General features: G+C 46.8%; 1 protein-coding gene and 1 pseudogene across 1 annotated transcript in view; one reads left to right on the top strand and one right to left on the bottom strand.

Annotated features, from left to right (window-relative positions):
* The window catches only part of LOC144152624 (uncharacterized), a 324,401-nt gene that overhangs the window by 436 nt on the left and 297,590 nt on the right, over positions 1-26,375 (top strand). The window lies entirely within an intron of this gene.
* The window catches only part of LOC144153183 (uncharacterized), a 37,189-nt pseudogene that overhangs the window by 9,824 nt on the left and 990 nt on the right, over positions 1-26,375 (bottom strand).

Genomic DNA, 26,375 nt, shown 5'->3' with positions numbered 1-26,375 from the left:
AATCATTCCGAACTTGTCTACGACTACTGCGTGATGCGACTGGGCTATTTTTTTCTTTACTTTGTTTTACTGTTGCAGTTAATCAGATTGATTGATTGATTGTAAGGTTTAACGCGCCCAAGCAACGCAGGCGATGAGGCGCACCGTAGTGGAGGGCTCCGGATTAATTTTGACCACCTGGGGATCTTTATCGTGCGCCGAAATCTCGTACACACGGGCGTTTTTGCTTTTCGCCTCCATCAGAAAAGCGACCGCCGCGGCCGGGAATCGAACCCGTGACCTCGTGCTCAGCAGCGCAACGCCTTAGCCCCTGAGCCACCGCGGCGGGTGCAGTTAATCAGCGCAATATGAATTGCGTTCTGTTAAGTATCAATTTAGGAATTTCCGTCAGGTCTCAGCCATTTTCTTTTTTTTAGAATGTAAGAGCTGTTGAAATTTGGTTGATAGACAGCCTTCATTTTCCCATAATTAATCCTAAACATAAACACAATGCCTGCATGTTGTTGGTTTTCAATTTTATTGCTTGGTATTCCAGATAAGGGCTATTGGGTACTATTATTATTAATGTCGTTCGCACACTACGATAAGTATACAGTATAGCTTGCCAAATTTGTATTCCACAGAGACTGCACAGGGAATGACAGCAGTTTCGGTCGTCAAGCAGAGGTGCCGCATTAAACAAGCGCTTGTAATGTCTACTAAATAAAGAAATAGGGAGAATAAGAGAACCACAAAAATGCGTTGAAAAGCGATAACCTCACTGGACACCTAAGCTTTGCCTAATTATGCGAGAATGCGTGAGCATCAGTGCTCGTTGAGTTGGGAAAGCAGGTGGGTACGTTGACGTAGATGCCAAGGGTGATTGGTGAGCTGTTCATCAGCCTCTGGTGGCTGCTGTCAACATCACTAGCCAACCCCCTGGGTGGGTATGTGACATATACGGGCGTTGTTACGTTGACGTCGCAGCCAAACTGAAAGTTCTGTTCATTGCAGTAAATTTCAATGTTATAAATGCGAAAACGGAGATATATCGATATTGTGGTGGTTCATTGAAATACTCTTTTTGTGTCAAGTGGCCTTTCAAAAGTAATAATTTTGATTTACTGCTTAAACCACCAGCCACAGCTCTAGAAGGCGTCGCAACGTACGATCCGCTTCGATCAGCACGTATTAAAATGTTGTCGAGTTAACAAAAATGGATCACCACGTAAATGAACATTGAATGACAGATTGACGCCGTATACGATGACACTGACATGGTTATAAAAAAATTCAGTTTCCCTTTAGAATGCATTGGTTATAATAAAGAAGGTGATGGCATATGTATGTATAAACAAAACCGCACACACGCGCAACGCACACACACACAAGCACGCATGTACGCATACATACGCACACACATGCTTCTTAATAGGGTCTTCACGTTAGTGAAACAGCACAGGTGATGTGGAATAGACTCCATTGAGGATAGGAGGCATGATTCCGGTGAATATCAAGGCCAGGTTGTAGAAAGAAAGGGACAATGTCATTGTTTTACTCTGTGCTCATCCTTCAGTGTTCCCCATAAAGTGAGCGAACGGGATTCCTTCCTTGGTTTCATCAATACCTTCAGGAGCGGGACGACACATTACTGAATTATCAGTGCGCAAACCCCGCACCTGGACGACGCCATGGAGGAATAGGACATAATTACGAATGCATGCGTGGAAACAACTTTTATTTGGAGCCGCAGCTGACGCATTATATTATAAGATATCGATCAAATTTCAAGGATAGAGGTGTTGTCCGAATTGAATTATGTGTAGATGTCTTGTGAGCTACCAGTTGAGTAAAAACACTCCGGGGTTTTAACCCATTCCCAAGCCCGGAGGGAAGATGAAGATTGTCAGTTACATACGGGCCATCCGACTCACGCGCTATGCAAGCTACTTGAGCGCATAGTTCTGACGAGGCTAACTTACCCTCATTAGCACGCCGGCGCAGAGCCGTAATACGGCGCAATGCAGGCCATGTGTCGCCCAAGTGTTTGTATCCCTGACAGCCTGACGCTTATGCATGGATTGACTGGCCGCAAGCGCCTACGCAAAACCAATGCAATGGGATTGGTTTTGCGCAGCAGTCGACCTCGAGAAAGTTTTTGACACTGTTCGACGTATATAGCGCAGTGATCAAAGCTCTCGAGGGGTTCTGTCCGGTTAGGCGCGTGATTAACTTTGCGAAGTGCTTTGGAATGGCCGAGCAGTTGACATCAGAGAAGATGCGGGGCATTCGTGGTCCTTTAACAATGCCACTGGAGCGCCGCAGGGCTCAATCCTATCGCTCACGCTGTGCAACCTGCGAGTACGAAAGACAGCGAACAAGCTTCGTTACATTCCGCACTTGCATGCTGCCCACAATGTGTAGGGAAGACATCGCCAAATGGTTGACCCTTAATATACCATGCTTGGCGCGCGCAACGACATCGACACAGTTCAGCGGGCTCTTGATGCTGTCGAAAGCTGTCTCACCCCACCATCACCATAATACGCCATCACCAGAAATGAGGAAATACCTCGTCATTGGGGACATCGACCACCTGCAAGCGCTAGTATGCACATTCAATGTTGTTTGGTCAACCCATCAAGCGGGCTGCCGGCAGATGGGTCAGTGCACTTACCGTGATGTTGCACGACGACGGAGGGGAAACTGAACAACTCTGACAGCTGAAACTTAATCGGAAGCAGCAGCTTCACATCATTGAGAGGATCGAAAGCCGCTTCGCGGGCGTGACGATGGAGGTACTGGCTACACTCGCGGCCGGGCTGACATGTAAGGCGTGTTACGGAGCTCCACGGTCCACGCATGCAAAATCACAACACCACATCCATTGCAAATTCTGCACTGTTAGAGCCTCAAAATTATTACCGGCCTACCTGAACGCACACATGTAGATGTACTCCGTCGTTACGTCCTGCTGCCTTACTTAGGGCAATCATAACGGAAGCTAGTCCGACGGACATGGCAACGGACTGAGGCCACCTGCGCAGTGAACGTGGGTCCCGATAGTATACCGACCCGCTTCCCGCGCATCTGCGCAGTGCCATAGAACTTTAGAAAGACGTCTTAGTTCGACCCCCAAAGCCCTTCCCACACATCCTTAGCCGGACCATCATCAACAAGGGCGCACAGCAGCGCGTGCCGACTTTCGAGAAGGGACTACCTTCACCAATGCGGTCCTTAACGAAAGGACATTGCGTGCCCCATTGGCTTGTATTGACGTCCTCATACACGGCAAGCACGATTCGGTTTATTAACGCGCCATGGCCGTGCCGCACACGCTTCGAAGCGTTTCTCCTCGCTGCAGTACATGTCAATAGGACCTACAGAGCCGTAGTAAAGCGGAAGTGTGCAATATTCATTGACAGCCGCGGCGACCTGGCTCGTCTTGGTCAGACGGAATGCATGGGAGCTACATGTGACCGCATAAGAACCATTTGCTCGCGAATTCAGAACACCCATAAGAGATGGATGCGGGTGAACTGGGTATCGGGACACGCAGGTGGGATCGGAAACGGGAGCGCTTATGCATGGGAGAAAAGGGCCTGTAGAGCTCCATTCTGGGCTTCCAAGGCCGCAGCCAAGCTTAAGTTATAAGAAATATTTGCGGAATATTATACCGCAAATAACGCTTCCCCGGAAGTTGCCCCGCTAGCATGTTGAACAAGACAACCTGCAGGCGTCGTTATTAGCGTCTCTGCAGGAGCCAACCTGTGGGATCAGGAAGTGGATGGTATTTCTTACGCAATGCCATACGTTATTTCTAGCCTGGATGTCGGTAAATTGGCTACTGGTCGATCGATGGCAAGCCGTCGATACACAGCAGGCTCTACACTCTCAATGGTCGTAGAATGAAAATCTCCCGGCCTTCAGCTCCCCCACCCCCCTTCATTTGCTTTGCATTCCACATGTAGACGAACGTGTTGTCCCACCCTTATTAAACTCCGTTATGTTGGTATTCAAAGATCATGCTCTCCTCTTTCTCCTCCAGAAAGCTTGTGGAGCAGAGTATCCCCCGATGTATTTTCGATGCTTATTGTTGCGTTTCAATAAAGTTTCTTCCTCCCCCTCAATAGCAGTTTGCGACGATTTCTATCGTATGTCCCGCGTACTGAACGGGATAGGGTGAGGACCGAGGGATTGATAGCGACGTACTTGCGTACGTGTATGTACGTGCCGACAAGGGTTTCTCTGGAGACACGCACGCATCGAAATTGCAGATTTAAACATCTTCTGGTGCCTCTAACCTTTCTCCTATCGAGTTAATGTCAGCGAAGTCTGCACTACCGAGTTTATGGTTGCTGAGTAAGACGAGAAACCAGCCGTATTTCGACCTTTTATCTGAGCACGGCGATGAACCGCTGCGGGCGGCCGGGGATCCGCTGCCTGCCCACTAACGATATGTGTTTAGGCGGGGATGCAGACGACTTTTCCGTTGCTGTTGCTGATATTCTATACATCGGGTACAGACTACGCGTGTTCTAGTGAATCGCCATGTATTCAATCGCCCGTGAGGCAGCAGCCAAGCACGTGCGCAGCGCTCTCTGGTGAATCGCTTGCCACGCAAAATTTTGCCGACAGCTTCTGCTTTTTCACGCAGAGCTATACACAGCCCGTTTTTCCGGAACTGAGCCACGTAATGTGTGAGTAATGCTCACGCATTTTAAAAAAAGTGAACCCAGTGAGGCTTTCTTCAGGGTTCCACGCTCACTCCGGAAGCTGCGTGGAAAGTTACGCCGGAAGCTTCGCGTTATATTACGCACTTAGCATTTTTGGTATTGACGAATTGCATTATGTTTGGGAGATATATACCTATTTCACCTCCCAATGCTTGCATTTAAGACGTGTGTCTACGTGGCGGCGACCGCTTTTTTGGTGGAGGCGAAAAGCGAAAACGCCTGTGGGCCGAGATTTCGGCGCACGTTAAAGATACCCAGGTGGTCAGAATTAATCCGGAGCTCTCCACAACGGTGCGTCTCATCGCCTGTGTAGCGTCGGGGCGTTAACCTCCCAACAAACCAATCATTTATCTAAATGAATTAGTTCGTTCGCATGCGTTTTTGTGTCTTCGCTTTTTTCGCTCATTTTCGTCCCTCTCATGTTCAATGGAGTATCAAGCCAAGCTCACTGCCAGAATGGCTTCTCTTTACCATTAAAGGCATCCCTCCCTCCTCCGTATACACAATGAAGGAAAAGTCTGAGCTTGTTTCTTAATCACACGGGTTCTGTTTTACTCGAACAAATGTCGTTTAGGAAAAAAAAAAGCTAAGAATTCCGAAATACCTTAACAACCCTTTTGAGAAACTATGTTACAGGAACTTATTAGGTATATGTTTCCGGGTGTAATGAAAACAAGCACGTAATTTTTGTCGAATTATTACAGATCGCGGGCTAACGTTATAGTTTTTTCTGTACTGGAGGGACATTACCTGTGTTTTTTGTGACGGAATGCATCGCTCAGTAACAGTATTATACCAACTTCGATACGTGTCGTACGGATGCCTCTCAAAAGTTGTGTTTCCTCTGGTTCTTATATCGTTAGATCTCAAATTTGCATCGGTCATTGACCCACCTTTCATCACGTTCTACGTAGAAATTCAAGCAAATAAAACAAATGTCGCATTTCGTTCCGTTATGTATACGACGTACGTATGACCTAGCATGCTTTCTTTCACCACAAATGCCAAAGACAAATTCGCTGAGTTCGTTATAGGGGCAGTTAAAAAGGTAGTGGAACGTCGTACCTGGCCTTCACATTTCGAGGCCATACGACGACACCTTGCGCAGGTATATGGTACCATTTCTGGCACTGTTCTGTTTTTTCGTTTGTTGAGGTAGATTTGTACTTCTGAAGAGTTTCTAGTGCAGAAGTTACAACCGACAGCCCGCTGCGCTATCGCCACTAGATTACAAAAAAATCACCATTCCTTCCTAAAGAAAATTGAGAGAAGCGCTAAAGCAAAAAATAAATCCAACCTTCGCTGAGCGTGCGTCCAATCAATCGTCAAATCTTCAAAAAACCGAAATCGCAAACTAAGAACGAACCCATCCGACAATTTTTCGGGCACAAGTAAACGCATGTACGAACCCTCTAAATCTATACCGATACGTAGATGATTTGAAACAGGTATACTATTGTATTCTTTTTTTTTTTTTCATGATCGATGATGTGTGTACTTCTCCTATCTAGAACCGTTCTTTTTCCGCAATTTTCAAGTAACCATTTTCACACAATGAAAGCCCGGTTCGGCGCACGTCCCGTGCGTCCAGAAATCGTACCAGAGCTTTTCGGTCGACCAACCGGTCTGCGGGGAAATGCGTTAGTTTTTTGACAGAACGACATCGGTCCCACTACGAGAGCTTTCGCTTTAAAACTTTTCTGCGCATCAGTGTGTACGCTTCTGCGCAACTTTGCGTGCTAATATAAGGGATAAGGGATTGCGACTGTGTTTGCTCGCTTATGTGCAAGTGCCACCAGGCCATGGCGAATAAAAAACCGCCGTGAATTCTATCTCCTGTCCCGGACGTTTCGTTGCCGGCTGTCCATCGTCACGCTAATACAATCGCCATGTCGCAGTGGCCATCCAACTTTTGAAGCATTTCCACCTGAAATAGAAAATTTCACCACAGAAGAGTACTTCAATAAAACTGGCTGTCAGGCAAGCTGGTTCATGACTATAAATAAAGGTTTAGCGCAGCAGTGACAAAAGGAAGTTCACCGTTGTTTTCATCGCAGCGATAAAACTTTCATTTTTAGACGCAGAATAGTAATAATAAAAGTACTGAACACAATCAGATAGCATCACGTGACAAGACGAGGTATGAATGACATAAAAACGATTCCACCGCGTAAGGGTGGATTTCCAGCGAAGCTGATGCGATGTGATGCACAATTTCGAACAACGGTACGAGCTCTTGACGGAAGCCGCGCTGCGAGTAGCCGTTCCTCGAAGTCATTCAATCTGCGTAAGTGGTCTGAAACCGGAAGGTAGACGCATCCGTTCGTGGTGGAGAAATGGGGGCACGGAAACTGTAAGCACAGAGTGTTTAGACGTCGCGCAGACTCGGAAATTTAAGACCTCCCCGGCGTCTGAGAGGCCGGCCAATACCCACAATTCCCCATTACGACTACAATAGAGAAGGGAAATTCAAAATCGAGAGCGGCAACTTGTCGAGTTAGAGCAAGTGTGGCGACAAATAAAAGCACGCACGCACTCACGCACGCACGCACGCACGCACGCAAGCACGCACTCGAATACCTTGCACTATGGAACGCCTCACGCTTTTGTATTAATTAAATTCTGGGACTTTATTAAGCGGGCTCACGCATAGAGACCCTTCCCGTACCAAGATGTGATTTTAGGACTGAGTTTTTGCCATTTTGGACTTGTTGATGGACATGAAAGATCCAAGGAACCTATACCATCAACAGCTTTTCTGTAAAAGAAAAGCACAATACAATCGGGGCCAAAATCAACTGTAGTAAGGTTGTAGCCGTAACGTTGGCTTTGTTACATTACTCAGGTGCACGAAACAAAGAGGAGGTGGCAGGGCAGACAGCTGGTCGCGGGCAGTTCATGTAAGGCAAAAAAAAAAAAGGGGGGGGGGGGGATAAGCGGGATTTTTCTGCTATTGCATGATATTAACAGGTAATATTTTATAGCAGGCATCTTACACACTGCACAAACAAGGAAGAAGACACACGCAGATGGCTACTGGATTTACAACTGACGACACACGTCTGAATAAAATTTGTATAGATGTTGACGCTTTATTGATCATTTTAAATTTAAACCATGAGCTTCGACATGTGGCTGATAACATTATGACAGTTTTTCAAGACTGCCCGAAGGAACTAAACGAGAGATACCCCCGGACAACAACATGTGGTTTTTAAGATTGAAGCTTGAAGTTTTTAGATCTTAGACTGACTTGCAATGTAGAACACTTGTGTTGGATGCACGAACCATGCTCCAAGGAATGCATTTTTCCGTTTGCTTCCGCATATTCGAAACTGGTCAAACACAGCATTTGCCAACATATGCTTCTCCAATATCACAGAAAAGAGCTGTTTTCACTCAGTAGAACGAAACTTTCGACAGAAAGTCGAATGTCTGCTAGGCCGTGCTAGCCGCTGGGTTCCCTGTTTCTTGTGCACACAGTGGAGAAAACCTTGTCCAGGAAGCTGAAGAAGCACCCCGAAAATTTTGAATACCAGGAAATTGAACATAGCAAGGCTCAAGTAAGACCCTATTACCGTGCAATATCTCTTAACATGAGAAGGGTAGCCTAGAAACATGTTGCTAGCATGGTATTCCCTGCCCTTCGCAAGCTCTCTGGCTTATGTGCTCGCATTCACAGGAACCAGGCAAAGAAAAACGCAGCATCAAACGATATTCGTTGACTGCGCTGGCCATGTCCTTTATTCGATGCCACTGTTTTGCAAAAAGGTTTACATCGGCCCAACGTGCCGATGTATCAATGAAAGAATTCGTGAGCACCACACGTGCTTCTACAATGGCAGGGGCAGCCCGTGTGTACGAGATTTCGGCGCTCCCCGGATCTGAATAGCGTGTTTATTGTGGGGCGAGGTGCGATGAGGAAGGAGCAAGAGATAAAAAAACACGTCAAGAAATGCGGTAGCGAACCCTCTGTGGTATACTAACTAGAGACAAGATTTTAGGCAAATGCCTATTTTGTTCCTTCCGCTCCTATCACCCCATTTTGATATATTAGCGTAAATTAGTCGTTAAGAAGGGCTTCTATGGCACTTTAGGGGCTGGGGCTGTTGGCGTCTCCTGTCATAGTCGTCGTAATCGTCGCCGTTGTAATCGTCGTCTCATGTAGTCACGTTACTAAAAGACTGGAAAACTCGCTTACGCCTTGCGCTAAAAATAACATGCACTAAAAAAATTGGGTCCATCTCCCCGCGAGGGGGACTCGAGTAAATGCGTCGCATAGGGGGTGGGTGTATTGCGTTAACGTTTAGTGTTTGGGGAGTTGGTGGTAGTGAATGCGTTCTATCAGCAGCTTCTTGACGTAGTTTGAATGAGCCAAAGATATAAGGCGCGTTCGTAGCCTCCCATTCTGTGTCGGCTTTGTGGCGCAGTGGGAAGAGCACCATGTACCTCGCGTTCCGCCCACAGGTAGTGAATGCGTTGTATCAGCAGCTTCTTGACGTAGTTTGAATGAGTCAAGGATATAAGGCGCGTTCGTAGCCTCCCATTCTGTGTCGGCTGTGTGGCGCAGTGGGAAGAGCACCATGTACCTTGCGTTCCGCCCGCAGGGTCGTGGGATCGAAACCAGGCGCCGGTAAGTATTATTTTTTTATATAGTGTAGGGGGAGGGGTGCGGACCTGTTGTTGAGAGCGAGGAGGGTAGCGTGATGCGGGAGAGGAGGAGTGGGGGAGAGGGCGCACCTGCGCGCTGAGCTGTTGTGGACGGACGGCGGACGCTACATGTGAGTTAAAGAAATGCTCTGCATTTCAAACACCGGGACACTCGTTTACGCCTTGCGATGGAGCGTTTCGTAAGGCGCACTAAAAAATACAGCGACACCCGTTTACACATCGCGCTAGAGAGCTTCGTGCTTCAAAGACAAGAGACTTTTACAGCAAAGCTGTATACCTCTACCACGCAACGGTTTCATCTCCGTTGGCAAAAACTCGAAGGTGTCAACAATACACTTATACACTGCATGCTTCGCCCCTCCCCAGGTTTCACATTAGTGGAGATGGCCCGGCATTTTTTATGGTGCCTATTAGTGCATATCTTGGCAATTGTGCCGAAATACATATAAGTGCTAAATAAACCTTATTTTTAAAATCAGCACCCATATTAACACTATTCAGCCTCAAGTTTCCTTTTCGGATGCAGTCTGATAGCATTATGTTGCCAGGGCAAATTGACTGTACTGAACTCTGTGGGGTTCAACCCTGTCCAACCACCTTCCGGAAAGCAACAGCTAGCAGCAATGGAATGGGACGCTCATTCTCAGCGGCAAGAGTAACAAATTTTAATCTAAAATTCTGAGATTATGGTAAAGTTTGCTATTGTTTTCAGCTCTATTTTCAGTTCAATAGTTGAGCATCCAGCACGCATTTGTTTTGCCTTACGCCTTAAAATTCACACTGCCTCCGGGCTCTGAAATACGCTTTTCCATCACAAATACATTCGGCTGCTAAACACCTTATCAAAAATGCTGTTTAAATGTGAGGAAGTGCAGTGTTGAGACGTCTTGCCTGTCAAATTCGGATATCATTGTACATGATAAATTTGGCAGAGCTTTACCTAACATCCCTCATGTAAGAACATGCCAACTTCTTATCAAATAGTCATTTCTCTTTTGTCTGATATGCATGTCTGTTTTTTTGTCGTAGTTTAATGTTGTCAATCACACAATGAGTAGCGCTCTTTTAACTCAGTATTCCCAGCTTTCAAGTATTATTTTTTCATGCATGTTCAACTATATGCGACGCTTGAGAAAGCGACAGTAGCCATTGAACGTGAATATCAGAAACGCGCTTGTTATGTTAAGCCGTTTTACCGCCATTAGTCCCGAAATTTTATAAGACAACTCAACGTCTACGTTTAGCTGTTGTCGCCTTTGAGTCATAAAATATTCTTGGTTTTCCTGTCGTAAATACAGGTCGCGCTCGTATTCCTTTGAAATTATTTGGATTCGTGTAAAAAATTATGGTGCCTATTTCTACAACGTTGCAGGCTTAAAAGGTTGTTTTGGCTGCCTATTTGTGGCGCCAAAAACGCGCATTTTTATTGCCTAATAATCCGTCCTCGAGTAATAACAAACAAATAGCTTTTCTTAGATAACTACAGTAACTGCAACACGTGTGAGTTTGGTTAGTGCATCGCATTGCCTCTTTATATGCGAGAGGGTGAGCAAAAATATGCGCTTGCACCAGCAAAGAAAAAAATTATTTAGTTAAAGGAGTTTTGTTTTCAATAAAACAGCTGTAAGTCCGGTGGCCGTCCGTGTGTGCCTTGTTCCCTCTTTGTTCAGCGTCTATTATCACTGGTTCTCACTTCAAACAAAAAAAAAAATCCCGGTTCATCTCCACTAACGTGAAACCTGGGGAGGGGCGAAGCACGCAGTGTATAAGTACTCTTGGTGCTTTGGCGTTTTTGTCCATGAAGATGAAACCGTTGGGGGGTAGGGGTACACAGCTTTGCTGTAAGAGTCTCTTGTCTTTGAAGCACGAAGCTCTCTAAAGCGAGGCGTAAACGAGTTTCCCGGTGTTTTAGTACCATGAATACTTGATACGACGATTACGACGACGACAGGAGACGCCAATAGCCCCCGCCCCTAAAGGGTTTCGCCCCTAAAAGGATAAACCAACGGGCCCAACTATCTACCTTATTAGTCTATAGCAGGCACGCAAACTTTGAAAAGTGAAAGTTCAGGCCTCCGAACTGAGATATTGAGACCATTTTGAATTGTCTGCTTATTTTAATTGCGTGGTTTTCCCTTGCATGTCGTCGACAGTGTGTTGTATAACAGGGTAAAGCTATATCTAGTTTATGCCGTTCATTCTGGTCTCACGTTTCGCTTATCAGTTGACTTTTCCCACGATTTAGGAGGTGTATAAGGCCGCACTCGTCTCGGGGTGTCGGGCACGGATCCCGTTCATTGAAAACTTCCAGACGCGCACACTCTGTGCTTTGCATTCGGGAAACCTGAGAATGTCGTATCTGATGTGTTCCTTCACTGCGCGTTTTACAATCGGCAGGTACATCAGTGCTTTTGAAGGAACAGCTGCCAGGTAACAAGAGGGGTCATCTATGTCACCCTTTATTTTGTACCGGATAGTTGTAAGGGGTGGGCAGGCGCCCGATCACCCCTTTCGTGCCATGGACACCATCGATGTCGTTGAGGGAGTGGCTGGACTGCAGTATGCGCGGAATCTATTATGACCACTTGGAATGTAGTAAATAATCGTTCATCATCAGCCATCTTTGGTGTCCTGGCGTCAACAAGTTCCCAGCATCCCTGTCGGTTCGCCCTGGCCTTGCGGTTGTCGCTCTTCGGGGACCATGTCTTCACCAAGCCATCGTCGTCATTCGCGGTGGCGGCATGGACCTCACTGTTTATACTCATCTAATCTCATCCTCACCGCACCGGGACCGTCTTCCTCGACCAGGGGGTAATGCCTCTGGACATAGGTGGACCATACACTTGAAATATAGAAGAGAATAACTGTCGTCGAAAGACGATAGTTTTCTTCCTGCCCTGCCACGTAACTGATTCTTGTGTCTCATCCGCCCACCTCCCCGGCGGATACTATTGTGCCGCGTTCACACTGCTGCCGCGCCATCTTTTGGAATTGTTGAGACTTATCGCTCAAGCAACGAGCGCGAGGCTCAAGTGCCAGTCTTGTTAGTATTTTGGGGTAATACATTGTTTTTAACGCGTATTTTTAACAGCGATGTTGTTCAAGCTGGCTATTGGGCCGCCGAATGTGCGCAGGAAAACCTCGCAGAGCGATTACGTCGTCGCGACGCCGGTACCACTGAACATGTAGTAGTTTTGTCTCCCCGCGCTCGGGCAGGACTCGTGTCTTCACCTGTCGGAAGCGCGATGCAACCGGTGCAAGCACCGCTTTGGAAACGCGTCGCGAGGTGGCTCGCTCTGTCCCTTGTTGCGACGAATAGTGCAGTTTTGACGGTGCAAACAGGAGGATTAGTGTCAACGTGAAAGAAGCCAAAAGGCCAGGTCAAGAAGCGGTAACGTTAGCCAACTTCTTAATTAGCGTCCCACACGCCAGGCCACACATGCCAAACGTTGGCCACCGAACGGGTTCAAAACATCCCGGGCCATCTGCTCTAACGGGAAACCTGCGGAGGGGCGAAACATGCAGTGTATACGTGTTTTCTTGACACCTTGACGTTTTTGTCCACGGAGATGAAACCGTTGGGAAGTAGAGTCAGACAGCTTTGCTGTAAGAGTTTTGTCTTTGAAGCACGAAGTGTTCTTGCGCAGGCGTTGGAAAACGAGTGTACCGGGGGTTCTTTCAGAACGCGTTTTTGTCAGCGGAGATGAAACGTTCTAGCGCAAGGCGTTGAAAAACGAGTATCCAGGTGTTTTAGTGCCGTGACTGCATGAAACGTCGACAACGACAGGAGACGCCAACAGCCCGATCCCCCAAGCTGCTCGCCCCTAAAAATTCGAGCACGCGCTCGTCCCGCTGCACACTCCGCTACTCTTGGAGCTTCACTGCAAAGCCGGTGGGCACGCGCATATTGTACGCACTTTAATGACCGAGTGTTCATCACTCTCTCTTTGGGGTTTGGGGGGCTAACGATGTCGCCACACAGAAAACTTGACGGAACCTCGAAGCATAACTTTGCCGAGTCTCCAAACATATCCGCGCATGAGCTGAACCGAACCAAGAATAAGCTATATATATAGGCGGGGCTGCCAGCTTCGCTGTTTGCCCAGTCCTCGTTCCACTATCGCGAAGCTGCCTCAACATTTTTTAATTTGCTTTCGCAGAAAGCGAGCACACATCTACTGTCAGTTAAAAGAACACTGCAAACACCAGTTATGTATTGACGTTCTTCCTCAAATAAACCTAATATTACCTTACGCTAATATAACCTTCGCGCTGTTTTTTTTTTTTGTCATGAATATGAACCAACTAGCCCGTCTTCGCACTCTAGTACAGTTTGTTTCTTCTACATCGGGCTCTCTTAACCCTATGTGCCTTCATGAACCCCAGCGCCCGTGTTTGTCTCTTTTTTTGTCTTCAGTACAGTTTCTGTGCTCTGTTTTCTTTTTTTTTCCTAATATTACCTTTTTGCTGAAATATGTTGACATATATGGGACATCTTTCTAGATTATTAGATAACAAATGTTTTTTTCTATATAAAAGCCTCGTTCAATAATTTTGTCGACTTCAGCCGGGTGGCTGAATCCAGGGACGTACCGACATAGATACATAAAAACAGACAGACAGAACAAAAATTTCGCCTTTTAGTAACCGAAGAAAGACTATCATTTTTCAACACCTGCAAACTCTCAAGTAGGAACCGCCGGATAAATGCTCAAGCCTCTCTTCTTATTAAAGTCGGCTTCATTACTATACACGTGCTTTGCTAGAAAGACAGTTTTAGGAACAATAATTACGTGGTTTATTAGAATGGGGGCTGAGTTACGTTTGAATAAGTACATCTATAAGGCGCCACGCAGTTCTATAAGCCGTCTTCACTACTGTACACTACTGCTTTGCTGAGAAGACAGTTTTAGGAGCCCTATAACCTCGTTTGTTTGAAAATATGAATGTCCCAGTGCAATCAGTAATAGCATTTCCGTATGCGCCTAAAGTGTGACATGTAAGCGTTACAGATAAACAGACAGGCGTACTCGTCGAGTCGACATAAAAATGCTGAAGCACGGACAAATTTAAGTCTATTCTGCCCTGCGACGGTGAGGGTGACCAATGGGGCTGTAAAGCACGTGGGATAGTGGGGCGGCGCACGTATCTGTTTGTCGTACGTAGCTGTGGCAAAGCAGCAGACAGTAAGGATTCCTTGCACATTCCGCACACTATGAAAGTTGCTACGTCAACTTTTTAGGTGGAAAGGCATGCAAAAACTCGTCCATTGCACGTTCACGGTTCGCGACATCTCGAACGTTACCAATCACCGTCAGATCATTCTCGAACCGCGGCCTGTCGCACACCGCCCAACTGGATCTGGAATTTCTGCCCAGAAAGCCCTTCTGAAATTTCGCATACGCACCCTTGTACTCGTTAATTTGCTACTCATCGTCCGCTGTTTCCGATCGCACTCGATTTTAAATTAGCGGCATTCATCTTGGTAAGCGGCTGGCGTACACTTGTAAAACCAAGCATATCCACTTAATGAGATTGGCTAAAATTGGCAAGAACAACCCTTTAGTGTTCGCCGTAATCGTGGCAACACTTGCTCGGTATGAGACAGACACGTCATAGCGTACGCCCCTCCAAGGTGATGCCCAATAATTATCACTTCAAAAAAAAATTAAGGAAGCTAACACTTATAGCAACAATGATGGTGTAAAGGTCATTGCGGCAGCGAAGAAGAAGCAAATCGGCTGCAATCGTGGACTTCAAACTTAGTGATGGTCGTGAAGGTTGCGTACAGCTTCGCTACCTTCAACTCTTACGCGTCAGGGAGAGCTTCCTTCATTTTTTGTCTTGTCTTTTTTGGTTTTATATACCTGCGTACGTGTGGAGGACTACCACCACTCCGAGAAGCGGGATGAAACACTAAATGTTGGATGTTTTGACGCCCCCACCACGAGGCGACATACTCGCCACCCCAGGAGAGGAGAAGGACGCGAAACTAGGCAAAGAATTGTATGGAATGACGACAAAGAGAGGGCGGTGCGAGCGTAGATATGGTCGACGCCGGTCGCACACCGTCAAATCATTGAGAAACCTTTTTACTGAAATGCAAGTAGGGACCCAAGTAAATGCAAGCACGCAATTCAACAAGTAATCAATCAATCAAACAAACAAACAAAAAAGCAAACACGGGAGCACATCGCGCTTTCATGACACGTAAAGACCCAAAAAGTTTTTGCTTACGCACACAAAACATTCACGGAGCCGGCTGCTACCACAAACAGCTCCGCTGTAAAATGGCGAACTTCTCGACCATGCAAAAAAGAGATACGTATATTTGTGTATTGTCCGCGCAAATTTCCTTTCATTGAGTCATTAGCAATTTGTGTAATTTGCTCGTATCTGCCCGTGTTGTTGCCTTCTTGCGTGCTCATGAAGGGCGAATGGGTGGAACGTTCGACCAGCAGGATTGCTCTAAATTCCTCTGTGGTAAGTGCAGCATCACTTCACCTGAGAATAATTTAACAACGCTCAATTCTTCGAGGTTTTCACGCCTAAAATCGTCCATAGAGACCTCCTGCTTATGCACGCAGATTAGCAGTAGCAGTACTCGAGCGGTGTTAATTTGCGACATGGCGCTTAAAAAGTATATGGAACTGCGTAGCCAGCTTGTCATCGCCGCATGCAGCTTCCTCATGCGCTCTCGATACACGTTTCATTTTTTTTTTTTTGAAATGGCTATATTGAGCCCCCGGTAATGTGTCCGGGAGCTCGCGAGTCCAATGAGGAAGTGGTGGCTATCGTTATTGCACAACTACGGAATTTGCCGGGCTCCATGAAATGATGCCAAACTTTCGAAGGATCTTTATGATTACCATGTGTGCAAGTGCCCATGCTTACCGGGACGCATCGGCGAGGAACCCCAGACGTCTGGGACGTTGGTGTATAGTAGCAGAATTTATCCAACTATTTGTGGAAGGCGAAGCACGGAAGGGCCGAGTGAGGCTGCCTCGCCCGCGAATCTGCGGAGCGAGTTGGGTACCTCTATGGCGTCCGTGTGTGGCCTGTCCAATACTCGTAGGACCTGGAACACACCCGACACGGTATTGTTGAGGTCGCTGCGCTGCTGCCGTCAATTTCGCAATGCTATGTTGTCGTCCGTTCCCCGGCCTTATCGATGAGAGCCTGCGCTTCCCTACACATCCCTACCATGGTCATGCAGAAGTTAGTCTCCGGGACCATGCTTGAGGCGACGGCAACAGCTCACGCTCTGTGCCCGCACTCCCTCTCGGCCAGGTGAGCCCTAGTGCAGATTCCCGGAGGCCACTTGAGGTCACCAGGTGCATGGTGCTCGGGTATGTTCGCAGTAGTCGCCGTCACCGTCCCGAAGGTTCTAATCCCGTATTCTGGGCGATTAAAACTCAGGCGATAGTAAAACATGAAATAAAAACGTGTACAAATCCGCTTCGTGTAGTGTTAATTAACTTACTACATCGACAAGTGTGGGCTAAATTGCCGCTTTGAACACCCCCAGTGAACATCCAACGCGCGTTAGGCATATTCGGCTCCTAAATGCATTGTGTTTGTTTATTGATATATTGCCAACGGAAAGGCTTTGTCCCCAGGTAAAGATTATACTTAAGCTATGGACTGTTATAAATTGTGCGCCTTATACGGTGTTCAACTGCTCTTAAGTCAGCATTACAGCCGCTGTGGGGTGCCCTGATGGTAACAAAGCTGTCCGATTTAGTTGTAAAGAATACGGCTCTGACATATTCTTAGTCCGAATAATTTCTTCTGAGCGGCTCAAAAGTATGTCGGGCACGCTTCCAAGAGAACCTGTCAACGGCCGAATACACCATCCTGAAACTTCTTCAGGGTCGTACCGAAATTAAAGCCAATACAGCAGATGTTTTATCCCTCTATATTATAACTCTCGTAATCGTGGATTTAGTCTCCTCCTAGAGAATAGGCACTATGAGCTTCCCTTACCACGTTGTCTGCATTTCCTCCTTCTTGCAAACCGCACTCTAGTGGTCCAACAGCAGATGATTTTTTTCCTTTCTTCCAGAACCTTGCGTGCTTCCAATGGTGTACACGTATAGTACCGCGGATTTTTCGCTTCGTTATTGAAGTCTTATGGGCATCTGGCTTAGGTAAAAAATTGTCCTTACGTCCGTAATAACAACGCGTCGCCACTGTAACCATCATTATCCGGTCTTAACGAAGCTTTTCACTAGCAGGGGAGAATCAATCAATCAATCAATCAATCAATCAATCAATCAATCAATCAATCAATCAATCAATCAATCAATCAATCAATCAATCAATCAATCAATCAATCAATCAATCAATCAATCATCCTTTTATTTTGCAACATAAGGTTTATCCCGGTTATCCCGGTGCTCACTAACGTGGGGAAGGAGGAAGCGAGTGAAGACGTGGTCCCTCCTCTGGAGAGCCACACGGATGGGTCATTCAGCCGAATGAAACATGGAATAAGGATAACTATTCTGGAGATTTGGACAGAATATCGTGCAGGCAAGCTGCTGAGGCCAAGGACGCGGGTTCCATTCCCGGCTTTGGTGCCCGCTTTTCTGATGGACGCGACAAGCAAAAACGTCCGTGAGTTCGAGATTTCGGCTCACGTTAAAGATCCCCACGTGGTCAAAATTAATCCACAGTCCTACATTACGACGCGCCTTATCGCCTGTGTAACGTCGGCGCGTTAAACCCCACAATGAATCATGAGCAAAGTTGCATTGGAGGGGGGGCGGATATAAAACGTGTTTTTAGCTTTAAAAAATTACCCGGCTCGTTAGTTCAAACAGGCACAAAGTGCGGCCCAGCGACGAAGTTGGAATGGCTGCTTTCACAAAAGCACTCAGCTTAAATTGGTGAAAAGGAGGGCGCAACTTGCACTAGTGGTGCAAGGCTGGAGAAACAGCAGAGCTGGGGGCGACCTAGCTTCACCCCAAACTGACAGCGGATCTCAGGAGAGAGGAAGCAACCGGGCCCCAGCAGTGCAAAGCCGTTTTGGACGGCACTGTAAAAAAAAGGCCATTAAAGTATGTACATTGTTTTATTCAGTCGCAATCGTCGTCATCCCTTTGGTCGTCGTCTTCAGACGGCACAACCTCCTAGGGCAAATCCTCTTGTAGCTCGTCTTCGCCTCGATAGACCTCCACTTTTTCGTCAGCTACTCCGGTGACCATCTCCACGTGTAGACTGTGAAGGGATAGCTTGGCAGATTTGTCGTTATCGTCTGCGCCACGGCCACACGGCGGACCCGTGGCGCGTCCGTCCCCATGAAGGCGGGAGCTCCTTATGTGCCATAAGACCACGTGCAAGACTGGACGACCCCGGGCGGTCGCCGCGAGGCACGCGCTCACGTGCTCTCGGGATTTTATTTTTCCGCTGGGCGGATTTGTGCCGGCAAAAACATGCAGCTCTGCTGTTAAAACGTAAACGTGACTACTCCTGGAACTATAAACGAGCGTATGAAGCAAGATGGTCGAGCAGGATGAGTTGACACAGCAGATTTCAGGGCACTCTTAATAGATGAAATTGCGCGGAAGTACATTAGCGACTTGGTTTTCCCCTGCCTTGAATTTCCGCATATAACGTTTTTGAGTATTTAGTATGCTCTAAAGTTACAAACAAATAAGTCGCTCACGACCTCCTTATCCTGTCATGTTTTAAAACTTGTAGAAACCCAACTAAAATGGATGCATCGACTCATGCCTGCGGCTTTGAGAGGATTGGTGCGTGTCATTGCTGCGTGTGGGGTCGGTAAAGTCGGCTATCTTTGGTTGGTGTCGCCTTCTTATACTACCCTGATTGTATTCGCTTCATTTTGTCGTGCGTGCAATATGCAATCGCCTTTTCTTTTTTTCTTGTTGTGGTCTTTTAACTTAAACTTATATTGCAAAACTCGTCGCAATTCGTTGTGCTTCTATGCTTTGTAGCGCGTGAGTTAATTTTGTATGATCTGTAACACTTCAACATTTACGCCCCTTACTCAATGCCCTGTAAAGTGGCCTGTAAGGAATTTCAAATAAATAAATAAATATATATATATCACCAAAATTATAACTCAGTCAGCGTAGGCTCATATAGCACAAAATAAAAAAATAGAGCACTAAATAAAAGAAGGCGGTTGTTAATACATTATTGAAACTTCACACCTAGAAAACAATTATAAAAGAAGGCAAGAACTCGTCGGCCTCTGCACGCGTCTTTTTCAGGCTGGCCCGCAAGCATCGCAAGGTGGTAATAAAGAAAGCTCCATGGGCGAGTCATTTAGGCGCATGGTGAAAAAAAAATGCGAAAGAAACGACGAAAACCGAAGGGAACAAATACGTTAGGACAGCTGGCTCTATCAACTAATGCTTCTGTTGAAAAACACCGCTATATATATATATATATATATATATATATATATATATATATATATATATACAAAGTAAGAAACCTCGGTAACAGCAACAGCGGAGGGTTTATTTCGACGTTTCGACTTCGAGACAAGTCTTCTACAGGAATAAACCCTCCGCTGTTGCTGTTACCGAGGTTTCTTACTTTGTGTTCACCACGCCTTCGGACCCATCGCCAGCATGCCAGTTATATATATATATATATATATATATATATATATATATATATATATATATATATATATATGAAGAAAAAAAAATAACACAAAAAGGATATGATACGGCACGACTCAGACGCCACATGAGCAAGGATACTGTTACGGAGGACAAGCTGATACACTTGTCACTCATTTTTGCAACGTGCAGCCTCCACAATTTGATGTGTCTCTTGGTCACGGTGTGAGAATAAAATTTGTTTCATTGAACAAATGTTGGCACCCACACGACAAAGTATGCGTGGATAGGCGTGAAAGCTTATCGGTGTTCAAGGCCCTGTCATGCTCACGCTATATATTGGATGTGTAAAGAGTGCCCTCCGACGGCACTATCAGCACTCCACTAAAGCGACACCCATCGGTGTTTCGATGAAAAAATGCCGTGTCTAGCTCCACTTCGTCCTCCATAACGTAACGTAACGTAACGTAAACTAACGTAACATAACATAACGAAACAAAGGATGGTTTGAAACACCAAAAAAATACTCAAGCCATGAAAATTACAATTAAAACTTAAAATGTAAAACAGAAAATAAAGGGGGCAAGAGCCGGACTCAAACCAACACCCTTAGCAACAGGATGCTCAGACAGACTCCTTTATACCGCAACGGCAGACGCTCTGGTCTCTGCCAAGGCTGTCTTAAACATTCGAATGTCGTCGGACGGCACTCTAAACATGACTTAGCGCTGAGCTGGAGTGCCGTCCGACGGCTTGGTCGACACTGCGATATACCGAATTTACTCGGTTTTATCTAAGCACCCCCCTTTTTTCCACCATCGCGATGCCAAAGTGAAAGGGGCTGCTTAGAAGTGGAATACTTAAATTATGCCCCCCCCCCCCCCCCCCCCCCGGCCACTTTTGTTTTGCGGCCGTATCTTGACGAGACGGGCGCAGAGAATAATGATCCATTTGGTGAACATTAAAAATAAAAATAGGCACAGACAGTGAACCTACCGCTTACGTCTGATACTCGGTCACCCTCACTACCTATCCAGTCTGTTGTGCGGATTGGGCCGCCGCTTTCAGTATCCCCCAACAGGCCGTCTTATGTTCTCTTAAATTAAGCGGTTTTTAATTGCAAACTTCATAAATGATTTCGCTACAACCTCACCTCGGACCCGTTCGCACGCGTCCGGAATCCACCTTGCGATGGTTACTTAGAAAAGTGGGTGCTTAGATTCGCATTCAAACGTTATTTTCATTTTTTTCCCCGAAAGTAGGGGAGGGTGTTTAAATCGAGGGGTGCTTAGAGTCGCAAAAACACAGTATGTTTCCGCATGCGTGTGTAAATATTTCCCTGTATCTGTTTCCGCGTTTTTCAATAAAAACCTCGGTTGAGCGCGCCGTCCCGTCCTATTTGTTCGCCCCCGTTTTCGTCGTTTCTGTCGCGCTGCTTTTTTCATGGCAAGGCGGTGCGCACCGTACCCTGCGCCAATCGCAGCAATGTGTCGCGTCATCTAGGGCGGCCAGTCGTCGAGACGGCAGTGGAGACCACGTCGGCGGCGCCCACGCGTCGGACGCCAAGTCCCCAGCAGGCTGACAGAGGAACCACTTCGATTGGAATGTCGACTGCTGACCTTGGGTCTTCGGAAACGCTGATGGACTCTCCTTGCACCTCGTTTATTTCTTTCGTGTACACCCCCCCCCCCCCCCCCCCCCCCTCTTTCTCACTATAATCCTGGCGCCGCATACGCTGTGAGCTAGGAAGATGAGTCTGGCGGAGTACAGACTCGTTTGCCTTTCGAAGCTCTGAGCGCATTGCGTCTGTGCGCGTTATTCCAAAACCCATAGAAACAAGGATTCGTAATTGAACGTCTCAATAACCGAAACTGCCCACCTCAACCTTCGGTATTAAAATACGTGTCGCCCTTTATCTACCCATGCGGCTGCTGCAGAGCACTTATTATCAATGCGCAGGAATGGTTGGTCAGTATATACGTAACAGAGAAGCGAGATTAGAGGTCATCGCTGACCTCTGCGGTGTTCCCCCGGGTACATTTTACGCATGACAACAATGCGAAAATGCGCTATCCGCGTCACCGAACAATTTCTGTTGCCACGGGTAGCAAAATAAGAAGCACATTTGAGATATTTGATTTTGACGTGTTTTTTTATACTGAATGACATGGCAATTGGTTTCCCGGATGAATGCGCGGAAAGATATAAAAAAGTGACGATGCGACGCCACTAATCGACGAGAGGTGAGCGTATTGCTCCTTGTATATTAGCGCGTTGTTTCCCTCTCCTACTACTAGTTCGAACGCGTTCAAACATGCTGAGCAATCCATCCCGCTTTATCGAGCTAACGAAAACGCTTACATTGAAATTAAATTAGATAGGAGCAAAGACAGGACCGGAAACCGTCGACTATGGTCACCAATTAATTGTGATAGAAGCATGAGCTTTATAGAAAACATAGAATCAACAACATAAGACGATATACGCTATTATATAGGGCCAGTAGCGTTGCGGCACATAGATGCTACCAACGTTATAAATACCGGACCAGTCGGACCATGTCGGATTACTGCAGCAATCCGACCCATGAGCGCGAGCTGAAACAGTTATCCCGAGCCAAGATAACAACGTCGACTTGAGGACGCAATATAATTCGTTATGAATGATCATTGCCTATTAAAGACTGGAGTGAACCCGAATACATGGAAATGCGTGGGTGCGGAGGTACACATGCTAATAAAAAAGTCCCGTTGGGGATTTTTAAATGTTCAAACTGTGGTTTTTGTCTTGATTGATTTATTCTGGGGCTTAAAGCGCCGAAACTACATAGGTCCGGAGGAGCGCCGTAGTGGAGGGCTCCGAATTAGTTCTGACCTGGGATCTCTAACGTGCACTGAAATGTCGAACACACGGGCGTTTTTGCTCTTCGCCTGAATCAGAAAAGCGGCCGCGCGGCCGGACATTGCACCCACGTCCTTGGTCTCTGCAGTACAACGCCTTAGCCGCTGAGCCACCGCGGTGGGTGGTTTTAAAGCGAAGCTTTAGTGCTCTGCACTGATAGCATCTGTAACGTGAAAAAAGTGGGAGAAAAAAAAAAAAACGCTTCCGATGGGGTAATCGAACCTGGGTCTCTCGCGTTATGAAGCCGGCGTCTATCCGATGGCTCGATTTCGTTTTTTTTTTTTTTCTCTCTTTATTGCATGGGAAACCAGCCCTAATAGCCTAAAGTCCCACCCTAACTACAATAACGGCACATTCACTAACACATTTTAAAAGTCAGGCAGGCACACACACGCTTCAAGAAGATGCAACCAGTCCGGCGGCTGCGATTTCCCCGCATAGACACAGTACACAAGCGCACATTGTTCGCGAAAAATTGACTTAGTTCCACGAGGTTCCTCGGCATGGCGGTCAATCATGCGACACTTCCATAGGCTAAACAATCCTATCAGCACGAAAAGGTTATATGGCACGGAACAGTTCTTCATCACTGGCAGGAATCGTATACTGTAAGGGGTGATGTCTATGTCCTTTTTAAGAGTCCGCTGCAGAACATCCCAAAAAAACACAGCATCCCGACATAAAACAAAGCAGTGATCAATTGTCTCCGGCTGGTTACACAAGCGACAGTGAACAGACCAAGGCACATATACACCTTTACTATTGAGCCATGTTTTGACAGGCAACGTTGATGTGTGCAACTAAAAAAAGAAAGTTTTTGCAGCCGCTTGGATGCACATTTTCTTGACGGGCTTCAACACACTGTCATCTAAAAGCATCAGGTATGGTTGACGGTAAATGGGCACTGGAAATAAACTTTCAATTAAAACGCCCGTCAATTCTTTCCTGGAGAGACCGTACAAATTCTCGAGAGAAAAACGCACAATAAGAAACTTGAAAGTGTCAGCAACATCTTTCAGAAAGCCCCAAAGCAGCCTAGGATTCGCGGGGTGGGTTGGAGCAAATAAAAAAGGCAAATGAGCACTCAATTTATGCTGAATAAAAACTTTTAAAAACTGATGATCAGCCGTTGCGATAAAAAAGAACCGCGAAACGAGCTGGTGTACAAACAAATGCACCAATCCAACACCACCAGACCTTAAAGGGGCACTGACACAAAAATTTGCATCTTGTTTTTTTTGTTGCGATAAGTAGCTAGTGACCTACTTATAACCTGTAGAAACCTCATTTGCTTCAGCGTGCGACGGTTGTTTAATTAGAGGCATTTTCAATGCGGCCAGTCGCAGTTTCGGTTTCAGCGAGTGCCGCGAAACGATGGGTTTTATGGATTTTGTGTGAACAAAGCTGACCACGTGACCGTCGGAGGGATATCACAGAGCAGAGCCACCGTAGCACTGTCGAATCGACGGCAGTTTCTGCGAATGCCCCCACGTACTGATCTCGTGAGGCGCTTAATTAAAAAGCTACCGTGGATGTGACGCAGGCGCTGCGAGTGCAAATGCTACCGCGGCTAAAGAACGACGCGCGACGCTCGAGACGGTGGGTGGCAAGACGCGCGCTGGGAGCAGCCGGCCGGTATGCCTACAGGTCCGCGTACAGATGTGTTCGGCTTAGCACTGCGGCGGATATTCGAGTGCCGCTCTCGTAAGCGGCGCAGATGACAATTTTTAATGCAACCCGCCATCGCATCATTAACTCCTTTCTTATGTAAGCCACCATGGTCGGGACTTGGGGACAATTTCGTGCAGCGGTAACAAGCTATCACTCGAGTTACCTGTGCCGGCCTGGGCCACTTCGCGGCCGTGGCCGCCGTCTGCACAGCGACCGTGCGGTTAGCTCAGTGGGCTTTTCTTGCCTCCGGCGCGTTTTCGCATCCAATGGTAATGAACAGTAATAGAAACAGAGGGGTGTAGGAAAAAATGGTCCCGGAAAAAATGGTCCCGGAAAAAATGGTCCTGGAAAAAATGGTCCCGGAAGAAATGGTCCCGGAAAAAATGGTCCCAAATCCAAGGTAGGAAAAAATGGTCCCGGAAAAATTGGTCCCGAAGCCAAGGTACGAAAAAGTCGTGTTCGAGTAAAGCCGGTTAATCGAACCAAGAACGTCTGTCTTGCTAAAATGAACGAGGTATTAAAGAAAAATATACAAATGTTCAGTTCCTAAAAATACCTGGAAAAAATTGAAGACGGCACCAATCTAAAAATGCAAGCGCTGTGCTAGATTGTTGTCTACAACCCATGTTAAGCGAAAATAAAAATATAACGGCTGTTTCAAACAAGCAATCACACGATAATTCGGTCGCCGAAATGTTTGCGCACGGAGGTATCCGTGCAGCGAAACGGTATTCATACACCGATATGTACGTACACCGAAATATCCGTACACCGAAACATCTGCACCGAAACGTCCTGCACCGATATGCCTTGCACCGAAATGTCCTAGACCAGGGACGACGCTGTGAGCTTCTTTGATGGAGCTCCCACGGCTTCTTGTGCAATTTTCACCGATACTGACAAAACCTCGCAGCGTCGTAGAGCTTCTATGACCTTCCGGACATTGAGATGGCTGTGTTCGACTAAGCTACTAAACCGACGGTTCCAGGCCTCGCAGTTGCTTGTTTGGTTTTAATCCAATTACTTGCATTAAAATGTTTAATCCATGCTCATCCCTACCATCCATCCATCCATCCATCCATCCATCCATCCATCCATCCATCCATCCATCCATCCATCCATCCATCTCCATCCATCCATCCATCCATCCATCAAAGCGTCCGTCCGTCCGTCTGTCTGTCTACCCAATTTTCTTTGTTAGATTTTAGCCTCCAAAGGCGTTAATTTCGGCCCCTTATAGGAATATTAAAGCATTCCATCTCTTTGTCAAACATTTAGCTCAAACGCAAAGGGACCATATCAAACTGCAACAAAGTTCAGATCGGACTAACTTGAAGGGAAACACGTTGGCTGGGCCATGGGACCATTTTTTCCTAGATGGTCACTGGGACCATTTTTTCCGGGACCATTTTTTCCGGGACCATTTTCTCCGGGACCATTTTTTCCGGGACCATTTTTTCCGGGACCATTTTTTCCGTTTCCGAAACAGGGTGCCTGGAATCGCTGTAGAACTTTGGTCACGGCCAGCTGCCCGATGAGCTGACGAAATCACGGCGCCTCCGCCGCCAACGATCGGGTCGTTCGTTCTCGAGAGCAGAAGCTCCGCCCTCCGGCCCTCCGATTGGAGCGGCGAGCCGGGCGAGCCGGCGGAAAACGCCGGCAGTGCGAAAGCGGCAAACACAAACTCGTGACGTGTTTGGACGTTGTTTATTTACAATATATCCTCGGGATGTCGATTGCGCGTGGTCCTCTGCTGGCTGCTCGGTTGCGTTTCGCACACTTTAAAATTGATTTTAAATATGTTCTAGGCTGTATT

This window comes from Haemaphysalis longicornis, unplaced genomic scaffold (genome assembly GCF_048455015.1).
Source record: "Haemaphysalis longicornis isolate Haplotype H1 unplaced genomic scaffold, Haemaphysalis longicornis Haplotype H1 scaffold_9, whole genome shotgun sequence".
Taxonomy (NCBI): Eukaryota; Metazoa; Arthropoda; class Arachnida; order Ixodida; family Ixodidae; genus Haemaphysalis; species Haemaphysalis longicornis.
This window is presented reverse-complemented; position numbering and strand designations above follow the sequence as displayed.